This window comes from Falco cherrug, chromosome 6 (genome assembly GCF_023634085.1).
Source record: "Falco cherrug isolate bFalChe1 chromosome 6, bFalChe1.pri, whole genome shotgun sequence".
NCBI classification, from domain to species: domain Eukaryota; kingdom Metazoa; phylum Chordata; class Aves; order Falconiformes; family Falconidae; genus Falco; species Falco cherrug.
In genome coordinates this window covers 28,455,028-28,482,208 of record NC_073702.1, presented here as the reverse complement: position 1 = coordinate 28,482,208, position 27,181 = coordinate 28,455,028, and the positions used below count along the sequence as shown (strand labels likewise).

Here is a 27,181-nt window from a genome sequence, read left to right as displayed (position 1 = left end):
ATACCAATAATTAAAGTTTATGCCTGTATCCACAGTACTAGAAATTGTTCAGGAAAACCAAAAATAATAAAAAACTCAAAGTGAATATAACAGTAAAGAAAAACAAGATTCACATAACAATGGTTGCAGTTTTGGCATGCTCATGTAGGACAGAAAGATCTGAAACCTACTCTTCATTTGAGCACTCATGACACAGGTTGTTTTGGATACTGAAGGTGATTGTATAAACCTGTAAACTAGTAAGAATTGTGGGATCATGGAGTAGACTTAGACTAATATCTAAGGAATAAGGGTATCTGACAGTAAGATATTCTCAGAACAACTGCCTGAATAACCTTGGTTCAGGACTACAGCTAAAATTCATGGACAACACAGAAGAAGAAATAAATCCAAAACACATTAACAATATTGCTTTCCTCTGGTCTGGAATCTCCTATCAAACCAAGGCCTTTCTCCTTTGAAGCTGTTAATGGATGAATGCACGAAGTGGTCATAAACAATTAAACAGATTTTCATCATAAATGCTGCAGATTTACAAAGCAAGTGTATCTCTCTGGAGGTAAATTAAAACTCTACTGGTCCTCTGTACCAACACCCGCTTTTAAAAGGTGCGGGAGGCAACAGGAGCGCAGGAAGCTTGTTGCCAGGCATGGGAACGGCCGTCATCCGGCCTTAAGGGAGAGGTCTGGGCACGCCGTGTTGCCCCTATCCCTCTCTTGCTCTCCCCCTCTCTTTTCCCGGCCCTCCTACCTACCAATTCATTTTCATTTTGAACAGCAACTCCTGCATTTGGAGGCAGATTTCACTTTTCCTTTTTTTCAGATTTTACTTTTGGAGACAGAAATTGGCTTCCTGGAGAAACCGCTGCCCTGTGCCAGCTGCTTGCACATGCTTTAAACAAATAGCACAAGAAAGGGACAATAGGGGTACGAAGAAGAGGAGAATAATCTTCTTTAACAAGTCAGCATTTATTTTATATGAATTAAATTGCCTTTACTTGAACAACATAGTTTCCCTCATTCAGCTCCACAAAGAATCTGCTCCTGTCACCAAAATGTTTTCCCTGAAGCAGTTTTAATGAAACCAGGAGCTCAAATGAGACTTGGAGGCTCTTGTGCCATGTGTGATGCACAGTGTCCTTGAATGATGCTTGGTGGTCACTGTCATCGGAGCACATGCTCCCGAGAACCGGGACAGCAAGTTAGGTGACCCAGCGCTGTGCTGTGCTTGGCTGGAAGAGAAGCATGTGGGGCAGGAGGGCAGCAGAAGACTGATGCCTCAGGAGAATCAATACGGTCCTTTCCACTGTAAAAGGACAGATACAATGTTATATTTACTGCTGTAATGAGTGGGTTCAGAGGAAAAATGAGTACTCCCCTCTGGCATCACCTCTGACACTGTAAATTCAAGCTGATTATTCATTTCAGTAGGTCAGCGTTAAGGTCACAAATTTGAGTCTGAGTCCACTCAGCTGGGACATACCAGAAATGGCCAGCAGAGAGATGAGGCTTGCAGTATTTATGTATTTATTGGTCCTATTTAGGACATCAGACTAATGCGGGCACCCACCCAGGAGGTGATCTGTGGGACCTTCTGCACTAAATATGCATCCCGGTATACAAATCTAAATATATATCTCCAGCCCAGGAGAATGAGCACCACAAAACCCCATCTTCGTAGGCAGCCTGGACAGGCATGGACACGTCTGGCCCTGGAAAGCTGGTCCCAGAGTCAGGAATACCAGACAGCTCCCAAAAGACTCGCCAGTGCCCACACAGCGCCCTGCTATCTTCTGCACCTCTACAGCAGCTGGGGGGATTGGCAGAGAGCTACAGCAGCACCCTCCCCACCCCAGCCAAACTCATTTACCCTCCCACCCTAACAAAGGACCCCAAAGCCAACAGCCCACAAGCCCTGGGCTGCTGCCAAGGGCCATCATGATGCAATGGCCATGCTATCGCTGCAGCTCAGCCACTCTTCTCAGAAGCTCGTGGCAGGGGATCAGGATCAAAGCCCTGCCTCAGGGACAACAGCTCCAGAGGGAGTGAAGACGCTTGGGAAAGCACAGAGAGGGCCTTTGAGGAAGCGTGTTGCATCTCTGTGATGCTGTAGCTGCTGCAAAACGGTATTTGTGAATGAGTGTCCACACTGAATTTTCCTATTACAGCAGTTTAACCCAGTGACGTTTGTCCCTCGGGGCACATCTCCAGGGTCTACATGCTGTGCACAGTACTTAGTTGTGTACCTGCCAGTGGTGTCACAGAGGAAGGCAAGCACGAGGCACCCTCTCCCCTTCACATACGTCCTCCTCCGTGATGCAACTGCGTTTGGGACCAGCATTTTCAAGCCTGCTCCTTGGGCAGAGCTGGGTTCAAGGCAGCATGCTGCTGCTCTGCTCAGAGGTGCCAGTGCTTAGCATCACACCGGGGCATGTCACCCGGCTCATGCCCTCTCTTTGCATGCAGGAAAGGATGCTCTGCTCTTCTGACTCTGGCCTGGAGTGGAGTGCTGTGTGTTTAAAAAAAAAAAAAAAAAAACAAACGCCCCAAAACTTAAATTCATTTCACTTGACAGGAATTTAGGCACTCAGAAAGGTGGAAGTAAGAGCAGCCTGGGGCAGCTGGGTGAGGCGGGTGTGGGGCGTTGTGTAACCGTGCTGGTTGTACAGATCCCGCTCCAGACTGCCCACCCTGGGGTCCCAGCTGGAGGAGTGACCCCAGCACCTGCCTCCACCCAGGCCCTGGCATGTCTCATCAGCTGCAGGTGGAGCTCAGCAGCATCCCCTGCCCCAGCTGCTGCCGTGGTATCCTCAGTGCCAGCACAGCAAAGGCCCTTCCCACCAGGCACAGCTTATGGCCCCCAGACCTCACGTCCCCATCACACGTCTGCTTCGTCCTGATGGGTGCTGCCTTGGCTCTCAGCTGACCTGCCTGGAGGCACTGGATAATGCTCAGGGCAAGGTCGGCTTTGCTCAGAGGACTGGTTTTCTTCCATTTTAAGGCAGATTGTCTACAGGACAGACTGCAGTGACTCCAGGTTGCTGACTGCCTCCCACCACTGCAGCAGCTGGTTTAGCTGATGAAAGCTAGTGAGGATAACTCCATAGGAGACATAAGCTGACTCATCACTAGCTGAGGACACAGCGTTTGCTGATGGTTTTCCCCTCTTTCGAGGAAGGTGATTTGTTTGCATGGCCTCATCCAGTCTCATCCATCCATGCCAAATCCTGAAATCTTCACCAGCTGCTCAGTCTGGCAGCGTTAATATCTTATGGAGCATCATGCTGAAGGGTCCCTGCTTAGGCCTGAGAATCCCAAAGCCTGAGCTCCACATGCAGCAAAAAGAGATCTAAATACTCTAAATATAAGCTGAGACAGGGTAGGTGAGCAGGAGGAGGCCATCAGCCAATACTGCCAAGATGACAAGCAGTGGTCTCAATGGCCACCACTTTCTCCAACAGCCCTCAGCATTTCCTTGTGTGCTCACTCAGTGGTGCTGAGAAGGAGGCTCCACATCTCTCCTGAACCAATCCAAGCCATAAGGACTTAGACCAAAACTTCAATAGTTTGAACAAAAAATTTGCCCAAATAATTTGGCTCCCTGTTTAGAGGTGATTGCCCTCCACTCGCTGCAGGGCTCGTAACTTGGGGGAGGGCTCTGCAAAAACTGAGCTGCAGGGCTCTGCCTGTTGAGCCAAGGCACTTTAACAGACTGTTTCACTGAGAAATCTAAAGCAGAACGAAACAAGGCTTTATTAGCTTGAGTCTGGCTGTATATCACATTTGCAAATGCAGCCCATTAATTTGTGGGTCTGAGAGCACCATCATTAGCTGCCTACTGACCTGATGATCGGCCTCTCCAGGGGGAAGGAGCAGCTGTTGAAAAGGAAAGCCTTTGCATGTTTAGCACCCCCACTGTCTTTACAACTCTCAGGGCAAAGTCTGTGGGTAATATATGACCATATCTAGGGTTATAATGGTGTATAACTGGACGTGTTGCTCCTTTGCTTTTCGTGAAACTGGGCACAGTGCTGCAGACACAGTCCCACAAGGGCCAGGTAGAGAAACCAGCATTAAAAGACTTTCAAGAGCTGGAAAAATTAAGCTTTCCAGCCAGCTGCACTTGCTGGTCATCAGCAGTCAGTAATACGCAAGAACACCACTCATTTTGGGGCCTTCCTCAGGATCTACGACCCCGTTGTGGAGCTGGAGTAGCGAGACCTGGCACTGCATTCATACATGTGCCCAAGAAAGTTGTCACTCTTCCCTTCTGGTAGCACCACCTTCTTGTTTCCTGCAGCAGAAGGAGGCAATGACACCAGAAGGCTCTTGGCCCACTGTTGACTTGCCCCAAGCAGGTTTTGGTCTTAGCTCCTGTGCTCTGATAATGGAGGCTGTGGCTGATTTCTTGCCACACATGGAAAATTACAGGTCATTCCCACTCTAGCACTCTAGCAGCCTGTCAGTCACCACGGAGGGATAGTGAACTTTCCTCAGGGTTACATTCCTCAGCACTTACTCATCCAAAACTGCATATGCAAGGAAGGCAGTCCCTCATTTCTGGGCAGGCTCATGTTGTTTACGTCTTGCACAGCATCGTTTCTGATGCATCTCACTCATTGCTACCACACACACCAAGCAGTCTGAGCTACCCTTTCCCTCTTGCTCCAGAAAACAAGCCTGCCATCTTAGCAAAGCTGCCAGAAGCCCCCCCCCTGTACTCCTGAATGGTTTCAAAGAAAACCATCCTCGAACCATGAGAGTCAATAACTGAGGAGGCAAAGGCAGGACTGCAAATCTTCTTTCTTAACCGGATCAGTGGCAGGCAGCTTGGTTAATCACCCAGACCTTACTAATCTGCAGGGGAGTCCTGGGTCCTAGGTATCCCCCATGCCTACTCTATCTGCTCCCAATGACCTTTTTTTCCCCAGCAGAGACTTTTTTCCCTGGAAGATGCAAATTAGCTTCAACAAAGCAAACACCTCCTACCACCAGACTTCCTGGTGCAAGCCAGCATCCCTATCCCAAGAAATCTCCTAGTCAAGATTTGCATGAAAGGACGGAGAAAGGATCCTGCCTCTTGTCTTTGGGACAGTACAACACTTTGGCCCTGTTCTGCTCCAGATTCCCATGACATCTGCATTCTTCCAGCAGGGCAGAGAAAACAGGGAGATTTATCGTTGCACATTTTTTCTGGTAGCATCTGCCAGACACCTCCCTGCAGAGCACAAAGGTTTAGTATTTGTCAGGGTTCAATTGCAGTTATGTCAAAAAAGGGCCTGGGAAAAGGAGGCTCCTTCCACGCCATGTCCTGTTGCTCTGTCAGGGCAAACGTCATTGTGGGGTCCAGCGGTGACCCTGTGGTGATAGGACAAGGTGCAAGGGGCTGTTTACCTGGTTAGTCCCAGTGCATAAACATGCAACGGTAGGAAAGATCGCGAATGCATCCAAGTAAGTGAAAGATAGACAGACATATGCCTATGTATGAAGGCAGCAGCTGACCCTAGGAATTGTAACCAGGGGAAAAAAGATGCAAGATGGGAACTGGAAAGATAGAGGAAGTGCCCGCAGCACTCAGGGGACCATGAAAAGCCAGAAAAGTGGTTTTATATTGCACTTGCATTCGAAGGGATAACCACAGGTGGATAAACTGATGCCCATCTGATATTAAATTATGCAAAGGCTTGTATAGGGATATAGGAGGCAAAAAAAGATTGGCATCCATTATCCTTGCAGCATACAGTCACGCTGATCAAACAAAATCCCTTGCTTTATAAGGGTGCATTTTATTTACCACTTGTGACATTGAAATAAAAAGGATTAAAACTGGTTAACTGAAAGACTTTAGAAAGTCATTGTAGCAGCATATCATTACCAGCTCAGCGTCCTGAGATTGGCTGCGAAGTTTTCACTTGGTAGATGTGGTGGGTGGTGAATAATGGGTGTAAAAGCAGCCTGTCTCTCTCTGTCCTTGGTGTTAATGAGCCTAAATGCAAGATCTTGCACTAGGGAAGAAAACTGAAGATCACACTTATGTGGACTGGCCCTGCAGAGAGGGGCTCCCAGGTGATGATACATAGCAGCTCCATCAGCAGCCTCCCACGCTAACTGATGGTCAGGGGGCAAACCAGGCCTTCTGCTCCATAAGCAGAGTGATTGCAGCTGGGGACAGTGCTGCTTGCCTCCTGCATCACGTGGCAGAGCATCCACGGGGCAGCCCCAGGGGGCTCAGTTCAAAATTCAGCCACCCAAAGGTGGGGTGTGTAGGCACTGAGGGTACCCAAGATGCCCTAAAGCATCCTGCCTGCCCTCACTGATCCCTAAAGGTCTTTCTTACCTTCCATGTCACCCCTGCCAGCCACACATCCTAGCCTCCCTGGAGCCTCTCAGAAGGTACAGATGTCCATATTTAGGCAACTGAGTCAAGCTATCTGTTATGAGAGAGACAGACCCATGGCTGGATACCTAAATCCGTTGTCATTATCTCAAACTGAACCCACTCGCTACGCCCAGTCCCAGCTGCAAAGGGTTGAAAAGGTGTTGACAACAGAGAAGTTCAGAAGACAGTCCCAGGGCAGACTGGAGGCTTAAAAGTCTGCCCTGGAGCAAGTCACTGGAGAAAGCTGTCCTGTTCAGTGCTGCTGAGAGAAAGCTGAGCAGCGACTAGATAACCACGCTGACCAAGCACTGCTGCAATCAACTGATGGGGGGAAAAGGGTGTAAGATCTTACAGCTCTGAACAGTAACCAGAACATGGGTTTCAGAAAGGAAATATTTCTCAGCGGCGGTAATTATGCACCGAAGCAGCTTTCCTGGGGACACAGTAGATTCCTCAATTCCCAGTCATTATTTCAAGACTTCACGTGAGTTTTATTGGGTCACATTATGATTTGCTCAGCAGTTACTGGCAAGTTTTGCTGAGGGTAAAAGGATTAAGATAATTTTATTAGTCCTTTTGTCTTGCATCCATCAAGATGTTCATTGCATAGCAAACTCAGTGTCATGCCAGGAGCTTAGTTCCCCCCAGCTGTCCCTATTGGCACTCCCAATAGAAGAAAGGGGGGGGAGGGGGGGGCGGGAATCTTCAGCATCAAGTTTTAGTGATGAAAACATCAATAAATCAATCACTGACATTTTGTTTCAGCAGAACAAGCCAGTCTCATGTAACTTCAGCAGAAAAAAAAGATAAGACAGGAGACAACTCTTGGCCAACAGAGACCCACTGTACCTGCTCCACCACATGTTGCCACATCTCCCATTTGGGGGATCAGTGACCTCTAGCATTTTCAGTGAAGCTGAAACAGAAATAATCCCTTTAAAGGATACAGCATTTCCCATACTCCTTTCCTTCTAAAACCCTTACACAGATCCACTCTCTCCTCCTTTCCCACACCAGTCCTTGGGGAAGGAAAGGGATTATTTTGTTTTGTTAACAGATATGTTTCTGGAGCTGAATTACTAGTGGTGTTTCCTTCCGAGCAGGAGTTGGGAAAGCTTCCACTACGTAAGCAGCCTAGATCAATCACAGATGGATACACCAAAGCTGAATGTGACCATTCATTGCCTACACTGCCTTACAGAACTGCAGCTCCTCTGCAGTTTTCTACAATAGTTGCCTTCCCTTTGGTTGTCCCTATCTTGTCTCTATTTTTTTCTGGTATTTTTCAGTGTTAGTTTTAAGTTCCCATCTCTCGCTTTTCTCCAGTTCTGTCACTTGAATTCCTCATGACAAGGCACTCTGCACCCTCTTTCCCTTGGAATCCTCCCCCCTCCCCCTCCCTGGGGCTCACGTCTGAGCTGGTCCTGCTGAGCACCAGGCTCCTGCAGCCACTTCCAGGCTCATTTTCCACAGTTGCCCCAAATCCAGAGCCCAGTGCCTCAGCTCCCATCCCATTGCCAATCCCAGTTTAAAAGCAGCTTTGAAAAGCAGCATGTACCCCATGCACAACACATCCCATCCCTGGCCATAGTCCTGACATCCTGAGTACACATCCCTTAACGTAAGACCTGATGTCTCCAGCTCCACGCAGTGAGGGCACAGGTGCATGACAGCCTGCGCTTGGAGTTGTTTCCTAGGGTCAGAGTCAAAAAAAGGGGTGAGACTGCTCTACAACTACTAGCCTGTCTATCATCTCTTCTCTGCAGAGCTCAGAAATGTTTGGCTGCAAAGCTAGTGAGCACAGGCACAGACCTCAGATCAGCAAAGCTGCACTGGGGAGAGGAGAGAGCATGTAGAGGATCTGTACTGTTTGGACTTCGTAATCCAGTCCAATAAAGCCATAATCCTTCTTGGCAATCTCTGGGCACTGCTGGAAGGGGAACAAGACTTCACATGGGTTAATAGACCAGATGCGCACAAGGTGGGGAATGGGAGTGGAAGAGACCAGAGCACAGGGATCAGACACTTTGCCAGAGGGCAGCAAGGACAGGCAGCGATCAGCCCCAGGTCAGTCCAGGGCTTTGAGGAGCCCAGGGTAATGTCTGGGAGGATGCACAGATGAAGGCATTTTGGTCTTCCAGGTCCCAGGCACCACATGCAGTAATTGCTCTTTTAGCAGGCAAAAAAACCAAGAGACGCTTCTCCTGGTTCAGACCATCTATTCTTAAACTCAGCCACCTGGACACAGTATAAAAAAGCAGAAATGAAAAAGCAGCAATAAGACAGAGGGCTGGAGCATCGCTCCTGGGAGGTTGGGCTGAGAGGGTTGAGGCTGTTCAGCCTGGAGAAGAGAAGGCTCCAGGGAGACCTTATAGCGGCCTGTCAGTGCCTAAAGGGGCCTGCAAGAGAGCTGGAGAGGGGCTTTTTACCAGGGCATGTAGTGACAGGACAGGACACAATGGTTTTAAACTGAAAGAGGGTAGGTTTAGGTTGGACATAAGGAAGAAATTCTTTACCATGAGGGTGGTGAGGCACCGGCACAGGTTGCCCAGAGAAGCTGTGGATGCCCCATCCCTGGATGTGTCCAAGGCCAGGCTGGATGGGGCTCTGAGCAGCCTGGTCTGGTGGAAGGTGTCCCTGCCCATGGCAGGGGGTTGGAACTAGGTGATCTGTAAGGTCCCTTCCAACCCAAACCATTCTGTGATTTTATAACAGAGACAAGTGTTCCCCAGGAGGTTTCCAGCACTCCTGCAGGGACATGTGTGTGGGAAAAGCACTCCTCCCGAGCCTGTCCCTGGAGCACAGACCCTCTGGGCAGGGATGGGAGAGGGACCTCACAGGACTCCATCTGCCTCCTCCGCCAGGAAGGTGCTCGGGGGGGGTGTCACCCTTCCATGACACCAGAGTGCCTGGGACATGGCTGCCCGCTCCAGAGGGGGGTGGGTCACACATGGCCCTGGGAGGAGACAGATGAACACTCCCTGTGTGGCCCTGTGTCACCCAGGGAAGGACACTTCAGACTCCACAGAGTCCCCGCAAACATCATCAGTGCCAGTATCAGTGTCAGGCTTTAACATCTCCGATGGAGCCCCGCTGCTGGCACACCAAGTCTCAACAACCAGAAGCGGTATTTTTGCTTATCACTCCAAGCCTCTTTCAGGCAGGACCCAGCCCAGAAAGCTCCCCAGAGCTCGGTGCCAGTGGCTCTGCAGGCTGCTTGCAGCTGCCTCAGACCACTGCTGGTGGATGAAGGCATGCATGCACACACAGACAGCTGCAGGGAAGATGACATAGCCCGTGGCAGGGTTTTGTAAGGGCTGTGTCCAGTTACATAGCACGGAGAGCAAGGAAAAAGAAATAATTAAAAACCCTTCATCCCCTAGGACAAAAAAAAAAAGTGTTTTGCCCAGGCTTATAAAAGCTTCTCCCCTTCCTTCTTCTGGTCCCACTGAAATTCACACACCCTGGTGTCTTTTTTTAGAAATAGCATTAAGATGGCCCAAGCTCCTGCCAGCAGCTGTCCCAGCCCTGAGCAGAACACACTCTCCCCATCTCATGCTGGCAGTTATCAAAACACTTTGCAAAGGAAGTGCCCGAGATGGAGATAAGCACTGGGTTAAATTCACAGTCCCCTGCACTCAGGTTTCCATTCTCCATACCACCTCCTCCCCTTTCTCCAGCTGATGGGCCGAAGGGGTGCAAGCTGCACTCTTGCTAGCCAAGTTGAGTTGACTTCAGCTGCACTAGCTGCAAACAGGCACTATACAGATGCTCCTGTGACAGCCCTTCCCTCCCCTCCAGAATATCAGAATGCTAATGTTTATTAAAACGTGGTGGCTTGGAGTTTCTCAGCTGGTTCCTTCACAGGTAACATCATTTGCTTTAACATCCCTCCTGAGGGAGAAGTTACAGATAACAGTAAGACACCAAACAGAAGTCTCTTCTGACAGCTCTGCCTTTTCCACCTCCTGCAAGCTAGCCTGTGTCCCAGCTTCATTCCCAAGCAATTTTTTGTTACCACACTTGTCGCTATGTGAGGGACAATAAGATGGTGAAGGAAAGCAAGAAACTGGTAATGCAGCTAAAATATCCCAGGAGCCAGAGCTCAGCCAGCTCCCTTGTGGGGCTGAACCACCAGAAAGAAGGGTCCCCTGCATCAGCAAGGCCAGGGTGACCATGGGGACACACACCCTCCACAGCTTCTGGAGGTTGAACACAGGGCACGGAACTGCTGAGGGTGAAGGTCTCTCCATCCCACCATGCCACGATGCATGGTGGCATGCCACCTCAGCACTAGCACTTGCCACCCATCCTGAGCCTTGTTATATCTTGTATATTCAAAGCCATTTGCTTGGCACATATGGAGGACAAGGTACTGGTCATGGCCCATGTGTCCCGTCACACTGCTTCGACAAAACACCTCTCGATTACCCTGTAAATAACCTAGAGCAATAACCTCAAAAGGTGTTGCCTCAGAGAAAGGTGTGCCATGGGAAGAAAGCAGAAGGAATTAAGGCCATCACCAGTTCCCAGGTCCCTGCCATTGCAAGAAACTGGTTAGCCACCAAACAAATGTATATTCACACAGGCATTTAAATGCCAAGAGGAATTGGCCTCGCCAGATGAGAGCAAAGCACAGGCCCTTGTCTGCCACAGTAATGCCAGTGATTACGGAAAATATACATTAACTATTGGCCAAGCATTTTCCATTCCCACCACTGCCAGGAGGAAAACGTGCCTTTTCCTAAAGTGCTCACACTGCTTTCATATGGAAGCACTAACAAAAACACAATGTTGGCCCAGTGTGACCTTTCTTGCAGTGTTAGAGGGGAATCAGTTTGTCTTGTCCAACTATTCAGTGACTCGGACATCTGCGCTCTGCTCCGGGAAGCAGAGCTTGGGGTAGTGCCGGTGGCAGCAGCTCTCTGACAGTGTACATCTGCACTGCAGCGTGCACGGCGAGCTTCGGGGGGTGGCTCACCTCGGCTGGCTGGAGTCCGCTGCTGAGTCTCTTCTCAGCCTCTATTTGTCATTTGGCTCAACATTAAAAAAGACACTTTCAATTTGCATCACCCAAAAATGCATCAAGCCAGCATCTTCTCCAGCACGTTACCTCCAGGGGAAGTCAGGTACCATGAGGAACATAGTACATAACTTTGCAGAGCCCACAACTGCTTCATTTTTCAAGTCAGTCCAACAGACTGCAGCCAAAAAATCATGCAAAGTTTTGTTAAATTGGGAAAAGAGCTGTATTGAGCTTGCCTGGCAAGCACAGGAGGAGCAGCCACAGCTCAGAAGAAATGTGTTACCTCTCTCGGTGATGCTGGGCTGGCTCTGCTCCCAGTTACTGCAGGGAGAGGTGAACAGCTATCATCTGCTCCGATGAGGCAGAACAGAAATACAGCAAATCCCGATATATTTAGCAGCTGGGCATTTACACAAGTACCTGACGATGTAAAGAGTAACCACCATCCTGCTGTCACACCAAAAAAAGCATCTGGCTCCCTGCCTTGACCCTGGTCCAGGCCTCAGGGAGCACGGTGCAGCCACTGACACCTCCCTCCTCCAGCCCTTACTCAGCCTCCACAGTCTGCTGGAGCTTTTGATCCTACTTTCATGGGGTAATCCCAGATTTCAGTGGGTGACTTGCAGTCCCCCTGCAAGCTACAGCTCGGCAAGTCAAGGTGAGAGCTGGGAACAAAGCATCGCTAACTTCCACAGGCAATGAGGTGAATGTGGCCATCTCTAGAAAATGCTACAAAGCATTTTCAGGGTTCTTTGAAAAGCCTCCCACAAGAGCAAAACCTCAAACTAAGAAAACCAAGCCTTTGATAAAGCACAGCATCCAAAGGCATGAGAGCAAAGAAAACTCCCCTATTAGGTATTCCTGAGATGGCTTTTACTCTCTGTCCCCTTCTCCATCCATGAAGTAGCAGGAGTGCCATAAACCCACTAAGGACTTAGCTGCCACCATTACTGCTACGTGAGGGTGTTTGTTACACACAGCCCAGCGGGAGCCTGAGACCCAACACCTCCTAACAGGTATCTCAGCCCCTTATTCCTCACTGGACCTCCTGCAGGTTCACCGTGTGCTTGCAGAGATGTGAGGGACATCACATCCCTGCAAAAGCTAGGCAACACCGGTGCCAGCACTCAGCCAGATGCTGGCCTTCTGCCTCTGGAATCATGGAGATGGCTTTACTTGAACAAGGACCAGGGGACTCAGCTACAGCCTGCTCACAAACCCTGGAAAGCCTTTCGCAGCTGTCGTGGCATGTGGGTACATCACCCCCCTGCATATTAATTACTTTAAGCCAGCTAAATTTAGGGCAGGGGCTAAAACCATCCCTGGCTGTTGCTGCTGAGACAGGAGGAGGCACATCCCCGCTGCATCAGGCATACAGCGATGCTCTGCTTGCACACAGTGCGTGTGTGCACACAGCAAAACCCACGCTGGGAGCCACCAGAAGGCTGCAAACCTCTGAGCTACTTCTGAAGTCTCAGGCAACAGCATGTCCCATGAGCAGGAGATTTTGTACCCAGGGCAGAAGCAGCGGCTGGCATCCTAGAGGCTCTGGCACAGCCCTCCCCAGTCGGCAGGGCTGGCAAGGGACCTTGCAAGCTGAAAACCTGATCCTCCACCTCCTACTTCCCATGATGCAGCCACAGCATCCTCGAGGGGTTACAAGAAGTACCAAGGGGGACATCAAAACTGGGTGGCCACAGCCAAACCACCCAGCAAAAGGAATCATCAGTGGCGGTAACTGCCAGGGGACCAGGACCTGATGGGGAGGGCAGAGTCATGGAAAAGGAGGTGCTGCTGAGCTGGGCATCCTTCTCCATCCCTTCTTTTGCGCTCCTGGGTCTGATCCAGGCTCTGTGTCAGGGACAGTTCTGGGCAACAGCTGCCCTGGATAGCATCGGTGACGTGTCCTGGTGGTAAATGTGTGCCCCACTGTTACAGCCAGGTTTTCACCCTCCCTCAGTGCCTGATGTTGACTGAAGCAGTAGCCAATTTCCATGTTCATCTGTGTTTTGAACCATGTAGTGTCAGAGATGGAAGCACGGATGGCTACACCCCTGGGATCTACTTCTGACTCCAAAAGATAACATAATTTAGATGTTCACTGTTTGAGAGCTGCTCATAAAAATCACCGTATACTGAGGTGGCAAAACCCAGTAACTTCTGTCACCAAATGGGACAAATGTTTCCCTGTTCTGTTATCTCCTTTTCACAGGCTTCCAGCCATGACATTTTATGAGCATATTTTTAGATAGCTTCTTCTCAGTGTTTGCTCAAGATGGTTCAATCTGTAATAGCATTGTACAACTGGTTATGGTTGATTTACACTTAGCATTGTAAACAAAAAAAACCCCACCAAACAAAAAACAAAAGACTCCTGATGGTTTGGGTTTAGAGAGAGAAAAAACACAGTGAAGTTAGGGGAGGGTTGTTGGTTTTTTTTTTTGATCCAAAGACAAATTAGCCTCTAGGCAGTGAGCTAGAAAAAACAAGTTTCTACTCCAGAAAAGCCCACTGGTCTCTATTAAGCATTTAGGCTGTGTTTTATTCACCAGGGGGAGAGTGGAGGGGCTTCCACTGACAATCCTTTCAAGATGATTATTATTCTACTTAAAATGCTTTCAGAAATCAGCTTTTGAGTCTAATCCATGTTAAACAAGAGCTGGAGGAAAGCTTTGTCTAGTGAGCTAACAGAAGCCTCTTTTCAAACTTGAGTAACCTCTTTATGGGAAGTTCTTCTGGAAACAGTGTAAAAACAAACTTTGGGGGAAAAAAAAAGCATAAATCATATGCTCCTTCTTCCCAAAGCAGACCTCTGCTGCTATAGTTACCCTCTGCGCTGTGAAGAGTCCCCTTAGATCACATGCAGATCCCAAGCCTATGCGCATTTATTAGCAGACTCAGGTCTTTAAGGGTTAAAAGGTTCATTTATGATAAGACAAAAATTAAATACTTTGAGACTCCCGAGAGAGTAACAACTTTCTTACAGATGCCTGTACCCAATATTCAAATCTAACAGGAATAAGCCATCATACAACAGTTTTAAAAGACCAGACTTTTCCCTTTGTTTTCCCATTTTTTAAACAAAGTTAGATGAAAAGCAATAAAGGTGCCTGCCGAAACCAGCTTGTGTTTGTAGTGCCATGTATATTCCTATGATGTTGTTTCAGTATGATTAAAAGTGTTTAAAATAAAGCTTATGAAACAGCCACGTCTGAAATTCATATAGAAATCTAAATACTACAAAACAGCTAAAAGCCCCAATGTAGTTAAGTAGCAAATAAAAGCCCTGTGAAGTTCTCATGTGTCTCCAGATGATATACATTTATTTCTCCTTTATAAAAAGCTATTGAACCCAACTTTAAAAAGGGCTTTGTTCCCTTGGTGTCTTAAAATGACCATTTCAGGATACACCTGTAACAGCAACACACTCTAAAGGTCACTGCATCATTCTTATAGATAATAAAATCAAGATAACTTTGGTACAATATTAAAGCAGTCAATGTTAATGGATTACAGGATTTGTAAGCAATCCTGCTGCAGAGGCATCCGAAGCACTGCAGGAATGTGGTGGTGTTCCCCAGCATGGACCTATGGTCTCGGTCCAGGATTTCTCCACCTCAGGAGGTCATAGATCGTTCAGATTGTGGCCTCATTTGGTCTGCTCTTGCCATGGAGAGCTAGAAACAATGGAAAACGCAGGGAGAGACAGTGGCTGTGGTCATAAGTCTACCTCTGAGCCCAAGCATCCAGCTGCCATGCTGGAGCAGGGCATTCCAAGCTAGTCACACCACAGAGTAGCCTAGGAATGAGAAAGTTACTCTCAAAATGGATGGAGGAGGCATCACCACTCAGACACATAGGGATGGACGCAAGCGCACAGCAGGGCTCGATGCTCGCCATATTCTGCCTGTACTTTGGGCAGTGTGGTCTAGCATGTGTGCATCCCCCAGGCACCGACATCAGGGGGTGAACGTTTCTCAGATCACTGCTTGGCCAAGAGCTGCACAGCTCAAACCATGTCTTCAGCAGGCACAGCAGGACCCACTCTGCTGGGTGCTATACATAAAGCATGTATCTGAAGGAAACGAAGGTAAAATCAATCACAGAGCAGCCAACAGCAGAATGAAGAATAAAACCTGATCTTCTCACCCCAAGGCCAGAGACCCACCACCAGTGGTTTCCATTGTATGTTTTCCATAGACCCCAAAAGCCTTTGTACTATTCCAATAGGTCTTCAAAAATCAATTAAACCTACTGCCACAACAGGCTGCGGCTCACACCTGTAAGATAAACGTCCTTTGGGGACCCCTCAGATCAAAAGGGAGCACAAAGATCTGCTGCATCCAACCAAAGAGCTTCTGAATCGCTGCCAACTGTTGAGCAAAGGCTTTTGCTGATGCCATGGACTGACTCAGCTAAAAGCAGCATGGCGTTAGACTGCCTTATTGGAAATGCACCACTGTCAGCACAAAGTGAGTCCACACACAAGGGTTTACAGCTTGCAATTTATTATTTCCATCCTTATTACACCAAGGTGTCAAATGAGATCCTGAAGATGAAACGGCAACACTTAGCATGCTAATAGCTATGCCCATTTTCAGCCCCACACCCTAATCCACAGCATACAAACCACTCAGACTTGGAAAAAAAATGCAGCCTGCCTCGGTGTTGAGACTTTGCTATTAAATCCTCGCCTTTCCATCTTTTGCTCAGAGCACTGTGTTACTAGAAATAATGCGGCCCTGCCCTGGTTGCCCACTTTTCTCACATTTTTACTCTTCCAGCAGACAGAGACCACTTGGTTTGTGAGGGCCAGTGGTTAATAAATCCTTGCCTTGCTCTATGGGAAGCCATATCATGACAGCACAAAAATCACATTGACGCTGCTTTGCTACACACAGGCTTTGAAAGCTTTGCAGCTAAATCCCTTAACTATGTGCATTTAGAGGAGACACAATTACTCTGCCTGTAACTACACCTCAGTGAGAGATCCTGCAGGAACACTGTGGACATTCAGGAACAACCACCACTCTACACCTCCCTAAAGCAAGAACTGGCTATCTAGTCATTAATTTGTACAGCACATTGCCAGCTGAGGGAAGTGAAGGCAGCCTCTTCTACAGCCTTTGTAACTGCAGTTCTAAAGGAAAAAAAGCACAAAACTTTTAATTAAATAAGTCTATGCTTACTTCAAAACCAAAACCACATTATCAGGAGATTTAGCATTAAGTTCTTCTGGGGATGTGGGAAGTGTTTACAGCAGCCAACGAACCGTCTCTGCGCTGTGTGTTATTCCCTTTGCAGTGCAGAGGTAACCACATCCACCCCAACAGGGGCAGGGAAGCTTAATTAACTGATGGTTACACAATGCTTTTGCAAGGAAACCACGTGTTTACAGTTTCATTTTGTAATAATTAGTGTCACATACTACAGCAATGTCTCCAGGTCTTTAATACCCAATCTGTTAGGGGTATTTCACAAAGCTCAGCAAAAAAATCCTTGTTATTAAGCAATCTATTATTCCCATGTATGTATGCTCTGCTGTTATAGATGCCCTGACATGTCTCAGAAGAAGCAGGTAGTAGGCAAAAGTTTGACTTGCTCATGACTCAGTGACATTAAATCAACTTGCTTTAACTAACTGTCTCTGATGTAGTGAGCACTATTTACCAAACTAACAAAAGAGAAAAAAAAAAAAAAGAAAAGATGTTCTACCTTCATTGAAAACAAGCCGAGTTGAGATGGCTATCTGAACACAGGAGTGGAGGCAAAACAAATGATTTGGTGCCTTCTGGGCTAAATTAAATACATTTTTCAGGACTGGTCAACAGAGACGTCCAGAGCCATGATGTTCACTGTGAGACCTGAGTTATAACTGCAATTCTCTTTCCGTGCAATGCCTCACTGACCCCAGGTCTAGGCATTGGTTGGTCTCTCTTGGGTTCAAGGCAACTGATCAAAAGAGCAGATGTGGTAACGAGCTTCCAGATGGTCCGCTAATGCAGATCACTAAAGGCCTTCAGCAGATATATCTTTTGATATCTCCTGGACAAAACTGTGTTTCCTTTTGATCACTGTCAGATGTCATTTGAGTACTAATCTCTAGAAGCAACTGAGACACTCGACTTCCTTCTTCTGGGAACCTCTCCCTGTGTTTTGGAAATGAAGGCTTGACTGCAAGCACTACTGAATTGTTGCTGACATTTCTTCCCATCCTGGAGCTAGCTAAACAGGGACAAGAGCCCTGGAGAAAGAAAAGGAAGGATTTTTGCAGAGATGAAGCCCAGATGGTATTGTACAGATTCTTAAAATCAAGGGCGTAGAGGGTCACTTAAGGTCATGCCTGGCATCATGGTAATAAACAGTTCAGGCCTACAGAAAAGCAAAGTAATGGTAGAAGAAAAGCACATGTGAGATTAAAGGTAATGAATGCGTAATGTGACAGATCCCATAGTTTTGTTGGAAATTACTTTTCTGTGCAGATCATCTTTGCTCTCTAGGGTCTGCCCCCATACGGTATTCCCATGTCCCTGATTCTTCTGCTCCAGTTTTCAGTCTTCAGCCACATATAGCTGACAAATCCACTAAGACTATCATTTACACACATCTGTATCTACCTCCAGCTTTCCATCAGCTCCAGAGAAGACTCAGAGGGTCCATCTGTGCTGGCAAATAAAGCTAGATGGGACTTGTCCATGACCAGAGACCACCTGGCCACCTCTCTACAGCTCCAGCCTGTTCATGCTGGTCTCCAGGCTGAGAGGTGTGGGTGTAAAGCTTGTTGGCCACCTCAGCTTACTTGCCCAGTGTTAGATGCAGCTCAGACATCCCAGCAGGCAGCCTGGGAGTGGGGTCCTGTGTTCCTTGGGTACATGCTGGCCCAGCTGGCTTCGGGGCTGGGGGACACAACCTGCCCCCTGCCCTTCTTCAGCAACACTGCTAGGTCATGGCTTCAGCATGTCCATGAACACATCACATGGACATTTTGAGAGAACTAATAACTGGTGTTCATGCAAATTAGTATTGGGAATAATCCCGAGCAAAGAACCTGAGGGGTTTGTTAGCCCACTTGTGGGAAAGGTGAAAAAGCAAGCATTAGCATTTAGCCGAGTTGTTTCCACAGGTCAGAAGCTGGGCCATGTGTTGTTTTCCCCGCCTGTGCAAACAGGCTGCATGCACATTAGCAAAAATACACCAGCAGCCCGGAGGTGGAATCTGATTGCCCAAACACAGGCTGGTGTCAGTGCTCTGCTCAGTCACAACATCCGTGACTCTTCCCAGAGAAGCTCAGCAACAGGACAAGAGGCAACAGCCACACACTAGAACAAGGGAAATGAGTTTCTATCATGAAGGTGGTCAAGCACTGAAGCAAGTTTCCCAGAGAGAATGTGGAGTCTCCGTCTTTGGAGATACCCAAAACTGGACAAGACCCCGAGCAGTCTGATCTAGCCGGCCCTGCATTGAGGGCTGGACGGGAGACCCTTCCAGGTGGGACATCTCTAGGGCATCTGAAATGGTTCTGTGTTCCTATGTGGAAATTCAGCTGAACCATAGTTTGCTGGAGTCTCTTCTCCGTGAGCTGGGAAAGCAAAAATCTTCCTGCCAGCAGTACCGATTTGTCCATCTCTGTTCCCAGTCAAGCTGCTCTGTGTTTCCAGACTGGCCTCTCAGAGAAGATGCAGTCACTGAGTTTACAAGAGCCAAACTCTTGGATCTGCGACCCATATTTTTAGGGCGATCAAGGGAGCAATCCTGGCTCTCCTCCTTCCCTTTTGTACCTCCCAGCAGCACAGAGGTGAAGGCAATGCCAATCCCCATGCTCCCAAACCTCAGGCCTGCCTTCTGGAGTAGCACAGCTTGACATCATTAACTACACGCTGAAAGGTATATTGTACACCAGCTGCACGCTGTATGGGTTGACTTTTTTGTAAAGGAAATGCTTTTAAAAACTTCCCTGCCATTAGTCTTTTCAAACGTGAAATACCAAAAATTGTACAAGTTCTTTCAACTAGAAGAATGCAAAGGCTTCCCCTCGAGGTAAAAGCACATGATTTTGTACACTGTAGCCAGGGTAGATGAAAGGAAGGTCTCTTCACAACTCTTACTGCCAGGACAAGGGATCCGCTCCTGTTCACACTGCCCTTTGCAGATGAAGCCCTGGAAAGTCCTGCCCTGCCTCTCCCTCAGGCCACCCGGCTTGTGGTCCCCCCTCTACCCCATCCTCGGGAGCGGGAGATGGATATGCTCTGTCACGGGCCAGCTTCAGAGATCTTTGTTTCAAACCTGCCTGGCCTCTGGGGCTCGTTGGGAGACACAGGTCTGCTAGCACCAGGATAGGTCATGTACACCATGAAGGCACCAGGCAGGATCCCGTTACAGCCACTCAGCAAGTTATTCCATGGCCTGAGCCATAAAACCTGACTTATCCAAGTGTGTGCTTTTAACCTGGCTCAGCTGTGAGGCATGGACTTAGCTCAAGCCTGACATGGGCTAAGGGCACAGGGACAGCTAAGGGCACAGGGTCAGTTAGCACAGCCCTGCTGCCAGGGGATAACCCTGTCGGCTCCAACAACCCACATGTGTGCCTGAACACCAAGTCGGTTTTATTGCTTTAAGGCATTAACCTCGCTCTTTTCTTCCTCTGTGCAAGTTAAACGAGTTCTGTTGCATCTATATTGGGTGGTCTCTCCCCATTAGGCTTCCCTGCACAAACAGGGCTTGGCTTTGGCTCTGTAGGGCTGAAAAGCAGAATATTTATTTAATAACAGGAGCTCCAACTTGTGGTGATAAAGGGCCCAGAGCTGGAGGCCTGCAAACCTAACAGTGTCTCAAGCCACAGTAGTTTACATTTGCCCTTGATGCCCCACTGCCTCCTTTGCAGGGCTCCAGGCTGTCCAGCTGGAACAGAAAGCAGAGGTGGAGGTGTAAGGGGAGAGATGTGCCTGGCCAGAGACATTTGCAATAGCTCAGCTTGGAGAAGGGGACCAACAGCAATCCCTTATGCCACCACTGCCTTTTGCTCTCCGGACAAAGCACCACCAGGCTGCAGCACGCCTGCGTTGAGCAGGCAGCCAGGGAAGCACTCCTGCAGCCCGTGGCCTTCTCCCAGGCTGGGACAGGGCAAAAGCCGCAGGAGAACTGGGTGCTGCCCAGGCAGCAAAGCAGCTTCTGGCCGTAGGAAGCCAGGCCTGGTGTCACCTGCCTGCTCACCTACACCCTGCTTGGTGTCACCCCAGGTTGGTGCATGTCTGCTGATGTTCAAGCCCAGCAGCCCTACAGCACATTTGACTCTGCCGAAGCCGGGGACATAGCGCCTTGCTTTGCTGAAATCCCGTAGCCTGCCAGACACTGGGAATGTCATAGACTTCAACCTTGTCCACATTGACTATGAGAAACAATCTCACAAAACCAGAGCAAGAATAAAGGTTCTGCTGGGAAGGGGGGGGTTCATCTCTTGCTGATCAGCTTCATACACCCTGTCCTGGTTTCAGCTGAGATACAGTTAATTTTCTTCTTAGTAGCTGGTTAGGATCCCTGCAGAGCTCTTCTGCTTCCCCACACCCTTGTGTTTACCCAACAGAGTTAGAAGCAGCCATCTCTAAAGACCACTCATAAAGACCTACCTCCAGTACCAAGACCAAGAGAGGAGAAGGACACAGACAGGGAGCCGCAGCAGGAAGCCCAGCAGAGCTCTGCAGAAGGGCAGCCCACCCAGGATGGGGCAGGGGTGCAAGGTCCCCAGGGTGTCCCTGTCTGGAGAGACGGCAGTGTTGGGAGCCATGGTGGGAAGGGCCAGGGGAGGTCAGGCTTGAAACAGGGAAGATGGGCCAAACTCGAAGGATCCAACCGGGGCCAGTTGGGGGGCATCCTATGCTACTGATGAGGTGTGAACACCACACAGGCAGCTGGAACCATCCACCCACCTTGGTAACTACATCCATACTGTGGTCATTGACTTGAAGTTATAGACTGAGTTGTAAGTCACTGCTGGGAACGCAGCATTACCAGGTGGACACCAACTCATCTGCATGGTGCTGGGCCTCACCTGCAGGATGCCTGACAGCGTCCCTCCCTACCTCAGGCGACAGTGACAGTTGGCCTTTTTCCTCATTTGGCCGTAGTTTAAGCCTCACACAGGGACTCGACAGAGAGGGCTTGTCTTGTCAGCATGCAAGCTGCTCATACGGGACATACCGTCATACTCCAGCTGTGTCACAGCTGCCCCTCCAGCATGCAGAGATGCTCAAGCAGGAACCAGCTGCAGCTGCCACTGGCGGAAGTGCACCCACGGCACCAGCCCTCCACGCTCCCGAAGGAAAAACCACAGGAAAACATTGTGACACACACAGAATGTAACTCTTCGCTGGGCTGGGCCTTTGTTCTCATGTTTTTGAACAAAGCAAAGCCCTTAGACTGTGGGAAGCAGGGAGAAAAAAATGTTTACTGACAATGCTTAGGGTGCAATAAAATCTGAGATGTGTTGAAAGGACACTCCTAAAAAAGGTGCTTTTGTATTTAAACATCTGTTCTCAGCAGGTTTTTTTGCAAATTATATGAGTCAAACTCCAGCCCTGGGCCAAAGCCCAGCTTTGCTAATTACATAGGGGCAACCTCTATCCCTCCTCCAGCTGTGGTTTCCCTGATGCGTCCTGGCCCCGTTCTGCTGTAGGACAGCCCTTCAGCAAGGGAACCAGTCTCCCCTACTGTGAAGCACCCACCTTTCCAGCTCATGTCAGTGGGCGAAAGGGGTGCCCAGCAAGAGACAGCACCTTGAGCAGCAACAGAGATGAAGCAGGCTTAGGAACATTAACCCCTAACCATCACCTTCCAACTCAGCCTCTTGAGCCTTTCCTCTCTGAGTCTCACTGGCCTCTCTCTTGCAATTATCCTTCTCGAGACAGCTGGTGGCAGCAAAGCCAATTCCCTCCTCCTGCTCCCCCTTTGGATCCCCAGGCAGACAACACTGGCTCTGTGCTCTGTTCTCAAGCCCAGCTTTTTCCATGTGCTGTATTTCACAGCACATCATGTCAGGATGTGGCTCAGACTCACAGGACGTGAAGTCTCTGCATAAAAGCAAAGACCTGAAGAACCGTCAAGATTAGAAATAGATTTTGCAGGAGGTTTCAGGTCAGAACTCTAGAAAAAACAAAGTGAAGGTATCTGGGACGAGGTTTGGAAAGCCAGGTGACAGAGGCTGGCTCTGCTTTGAGCAAGGTACACATTGCCTTTGCTAGATACAAGTTAATGCTAGAAAGGCAGATTAATAAATAAACCTGTTCACTGAAGGGTAACACCAGTCCAGCAGTTTCCAGCGGGAAAGATGAAGGTTTTCCCACTTGCTCCATGGAGGCCAAATCTTATTTTCTTCTCAGAGTGTGGCAAAAGCTGCCTAAGCTGGTTTGAAGTCTAAACAAACTTCTAATGGACATTCACTGGGCTGCTTCAAACAAATCCAAAGCAAAAATCTATACTAAGATCTACAGGCTTTCTCCAGACTTGCCAGCACGTCCTCATAGTGCAAGGCAGGAGTGTCCAGGTTCTGGCAGTGGTCAGCCAGCATCCATGCTGTGGTGGGGAACAGTTGGGAAGACACAGCACCTCTCCAAGCCACATGCCAGGGAAGTGGGTACCCCACAGGGGAACCTTGGGATGCCTGGACAGCACGGGAGAAACCACCCTTTCTCACTGGAAAGAGCGAGCAAGAGGGAGAGATTCATTCTGACATGATGCATTTTAACTTTGAATTTTAATCCTTTTTGTGGTTAATGCAGATGACCACAAAAAACCCTGTAGCTTTCCAGAGCTCCTATACCAAGGAACTGTATCCCTCTCTCTTGAAGACTTGCTGAAAATACAGCAAGTATTAAGAAAGAAGTCAAAACCTAAACATGTGGTGTGATATTTATTGTTACAAGATCAGCTCCTTCAATGAACTAGCTGCAAATAGCCTAGAAAATTTCTGGTGGGAACAAAAACCTGAAAACACAGAGCTCCCCAGGTTCTGTTTTGGTTATTATTTTGGAGGGAGCCTGTTATTTTACCCAGCAAGGAAATTCCTTGTATGTTTACTCTCTGGTGCTCCCATAATAACTACTGGTAACACTGCAGCTGCCTGTCACACCTCGCTGGGGTGAACAGCAATACAGCCCAGCCACAACACCCCCTCCCAAATGCGAGTGCCGGGACCCTCTCGGGGTGTTGCCCCTGCCAGGGGAACCTGTTGGTGGGGCAGAGAGTGTGTTGCTGCCTGTCTTCCATCCTCCCAGTCCCCTCCTTGCACTAATGCTGCTGAGTGTGAGGGATGGGCTGTGCTGGTCCTTGTACCAGCTAAAGCCATGAAGATCCATCCTGTGACCAGGGGGTTATTTCAGGGGTGGGAGTCAGAGAGCAAAGACCCGAGGAATCAAAAATCTCAGGCTCTGGGTTGCAGAGAAACAGCAAGCCTTTGGCTTCAATAGAGAGAAAGCTTGGGACTGTGGAGTCTGACTTTGAGGCTGAGACGAGGTGTGGGATAAGTTCTGTGAGACCATCCCACAGTGACCAGCGGCTGGGGGCAAGGCAGGGAACAGGCAGCTTGGCTGGAGCTGGCTGCAATTTTTCACATGCCCTGTCCCTTCACAGATGAAAGACTGTCAGGAGAGAGAAGAGTGACAGTTCTACCTGTAGTCTGGTCATAGGATGAGACAGAGTCCATCTGGTTTATTCTTATACTCAGGGAATGAGCAATCCAAAAATAAGATCTGAAAGTCACATTTTGTCCCGGCAATTGCATGTCTTGACTCCACTTTGGCCTTTGCTCTTGGAAGTTGGAAGAATACTACAGCAGGACAAATCAGCACTACTGGCTTCAATGGATAATAGCAAACTTTAAATAGTCCTATGTTCCTCAAATAAATGTATTGGTTTGGGCAAGACTTAGGTGTTAAGATGTGTAAGTATAGATGTGTGTGCACGCGTATATCTATATATATCCATAATTAATTCTTTTATTGGAAGAAATGCTTGCCAGGTTTGAAAAGTGCTGAGAGAGATGGGAAACCTTTCACATATGGCATATATTCTTTTCACTCCCAGAGCAGAAGCTGAGGGTGCCAGCGCAGCAGGAGTCAGAAGAGGCCACCTACCACATAATTCCAGCATCATCCTCCAGAATGGCTCCTGGGCTCCCACAGGACTCGGGAGAAGCTGGGAGCTAGCGCTGTTGGCTCTCTCAATGCTGTGCTTCGGATGCGAAGGCTCCTGGCTCCTTGCCAGCCTGGCTGGGTGCCATCCAAAATTGATCCACATGCCATACTTGGCACTTGCACAACACACTTCCAACCCTTCCTCTTGAAGATGAGCCAAGATATCATCCGCTGGCCCTGCTGGGAAACAGTGTTAGAAGTCACCAGTCCATCGTAAAGAGGAATTTGATAGCCAATTTTCATTGATTTTCCTGAGAAGTCGTGTGCTTATCAGACCTTTAGGTTTTAGAAAATCTCTTTAATTCTCAGTAGTCCTAAAGCCTTTGCAGCAGGGAAATATCGCTGAACGGCCTCAGAGTCGTTCGGTCTTAACTGCTAAACCTCAGCAGCATTCGGGGTCACCACTGCTCAAACACTTGCCTGGTTCCAGCAGCAAGCTGCTTCAAAACACAAGGCGTTTGGCTCATTTTGACAGCTGGTTTATGGAGCCAGCATCGCATCCAAGTAAATCTGAGGGACTGCCCTGGAATGAACTGTTTCCATGGGGGCAGCCAGGAAACTTTCCAGGAGGTTCCAGTCCTTCAGAGACAGCCTGCAGGGATGGAGGAGGAGGAGGAATTTGCTCACTTTTTGTTGGGAATACTTTTGTCTCTGATGCCTGCAGAGCCTTTCCCCTTGGGTTCACACCTCGTGAACCCACAGACCCTCCGAAGCCCAAGCACCACACACGCTGAGGAGAGGTCAGAAATGCCACCTCTTTTGGATCGAGAAAACAGGCCAGGAAACAGTGGCAGAGCCCCGTATCCTGGTGAGCCCAGGGAACAGTCCCACTGCATCCCACGAGGTCTGACACCACCTCTGCTCGCACCCAACCCCAAGCCCAGCTGCCTCCTCTGCTTTCAGAGATGCTCACACCTTATCCAAAAAGCAATACTGCTACAGGAACGGTCTTTCCCAGGGTGAAACAATGTACATTGAGTTCATTCAAGGAAGCATCTGGAGTTAAAGCTTGGGACTGAACTCCCTTGGTGAGGTTAGGAGGGCCAAGGTCAAAAGTCCTCTCCTGTCCCTCCCCTCTCCTTCAGCTGGAACAGCCCATCGCACCAGTGCACATGAGTTGTGCCGGTGCCTGGAGCCACGCAGTGCATGGGGAGAGATGGGGCTGCCTCTCACTGCTCGGTAAATATGACCACATGGCCACCAATGGTGCCTCAGCCTCCCTGCCGAGGAAGGTCTTCATGAAGTGTCCTGCCAGGTCAGAGCAGAATGGTGGTGGTTCCTCACCTTGCATCCTTCAGCCATTTCATATGTTGAGCATTTTGTTTGGGGCTAGTTGATTCCACATTCAGCTCCACCATCTCCTCCACAACAACAAGGCTCTATCACTTCTCCTTTCTCCAAGACCTGCCTCAGATCCAAAGCAGCTTCTCTGGCACTGCCCCTGCCCTCGACCCAGGTCCTGCGGGTGACACCACACCACCAGACTCCCAGCTGATCTCCTCTTCCTGCAAAACACTCTTCACAGAATCATGGAAGAGGTTGTTTTGGAAAGGACCTATAAAGGTGAAGGGGCCAGAGAACAAGCCTTGTGAGGAGCAGCTGAGGGAAGTGGGGTTGTTTATTCTGGAGAGGAGGAGGCTCAGGGGGGACCTTATCGCTCTCTACAGCTGCCTGAAAGGAGGCTGGGGGCAGGTGGGGGTCGGTCTCTTCTCCCAGATAACTGGTGACAGAACAAGAGGAAACAGCCTCAAGTTGAGCCTGGGAGGTTTAGATTGGATATTAGGAAAAATTTCTTCACTGAAAGGGTGGTCAAGCATTGGAACGGGCTGCTCAGGGAGGTGGTGGAATCACCATCCGTGGAAGTCCTTAAAAAGCATGTAGATGCGGTGCTTAGGGATGTAGTTTAGTGGTGGATTTGCCAGTCCTGGGTTAACAGTTGGACTTGACGGTCTTAAAGGTCTTTTCCAACCTAAATGATTCTATGATTCTAAGGTCATCTAGTCCAACCCCCCTGCAATGAACAAGAACATCTTCCACTAGACCAGGTGGCTCAGAGCCCCATCCAATCTGACCTTGAATGTTTCCAGAGATGGGGCATCTACCACCTCTCTGAGCAACCTATTCAGTGTTTCAACAACCTCATCGCAAAAGATTTCTTCCTTATAGCTAGTCTGAATCTAGCTTTTAGTTTAAAACCATTACGCTTTGTCCTATTGCTACAGGCCCTGCTAAAAAGTCTGTCCTCATCTTTCTTATAAGCCCCCATTCTTACACACCCAGCCGCCTGGCAGTGACCTGACCCCTCACTGCCCTCCCTCTGCTAGCCCCTCCGGTACAAACCCTCGGGCTTCAGCTTGGTGGCTTAGGAAGAACCAGCAGAACGAATGACTGGTAGGTGCAATCATTGCAGTTGGTGATGAGGAGCAGCAGGAGGAATCACGTCTCTGCTCCTCCTGCTTTTATCAGCCTCTGGTTTGGAAGGAGGGGAGCAGCAGCCCTGTGGGACCTGCTGTCCTTCCCACTCACCCAGACGGGGGCTGGGAACCAAAGAGCTGGTTTACCCCCCTGATCTCCTCTCCAGGGGAGAAACGAC

At 48.9% G+C, this 27,181-nt stretch overlaps 1 long non-coding RNA gene across 2 annotated transcripts; it reads right to left on the bottom strand.

The window, feature by feature from the left end:
• Positions 1–551: 551 nt before the first annotated feature.
• LOC114015200 (uncharacterized) lies at positions 552–27,120 on the bottom strand. Of its 2 annotated transcripts, none has more exons than XR_003558993.2 (3): positions 25,873–27,120; positions 24,529–24,768; positions 552–1,305 (listed from the first exon to the last, which is right to left on the bottom strand). It is a non-coding gene; the product is annotated as an uncharacterized LOC114015200 (long non-coding RNA). The 2 variants fall into 2 exon arrangements; XR_008732730.1 differs by having other exon boundaries at positions 24,529–24,765.
• Positions 27,121–27,181: the final 61 nt, after the last annotated feature.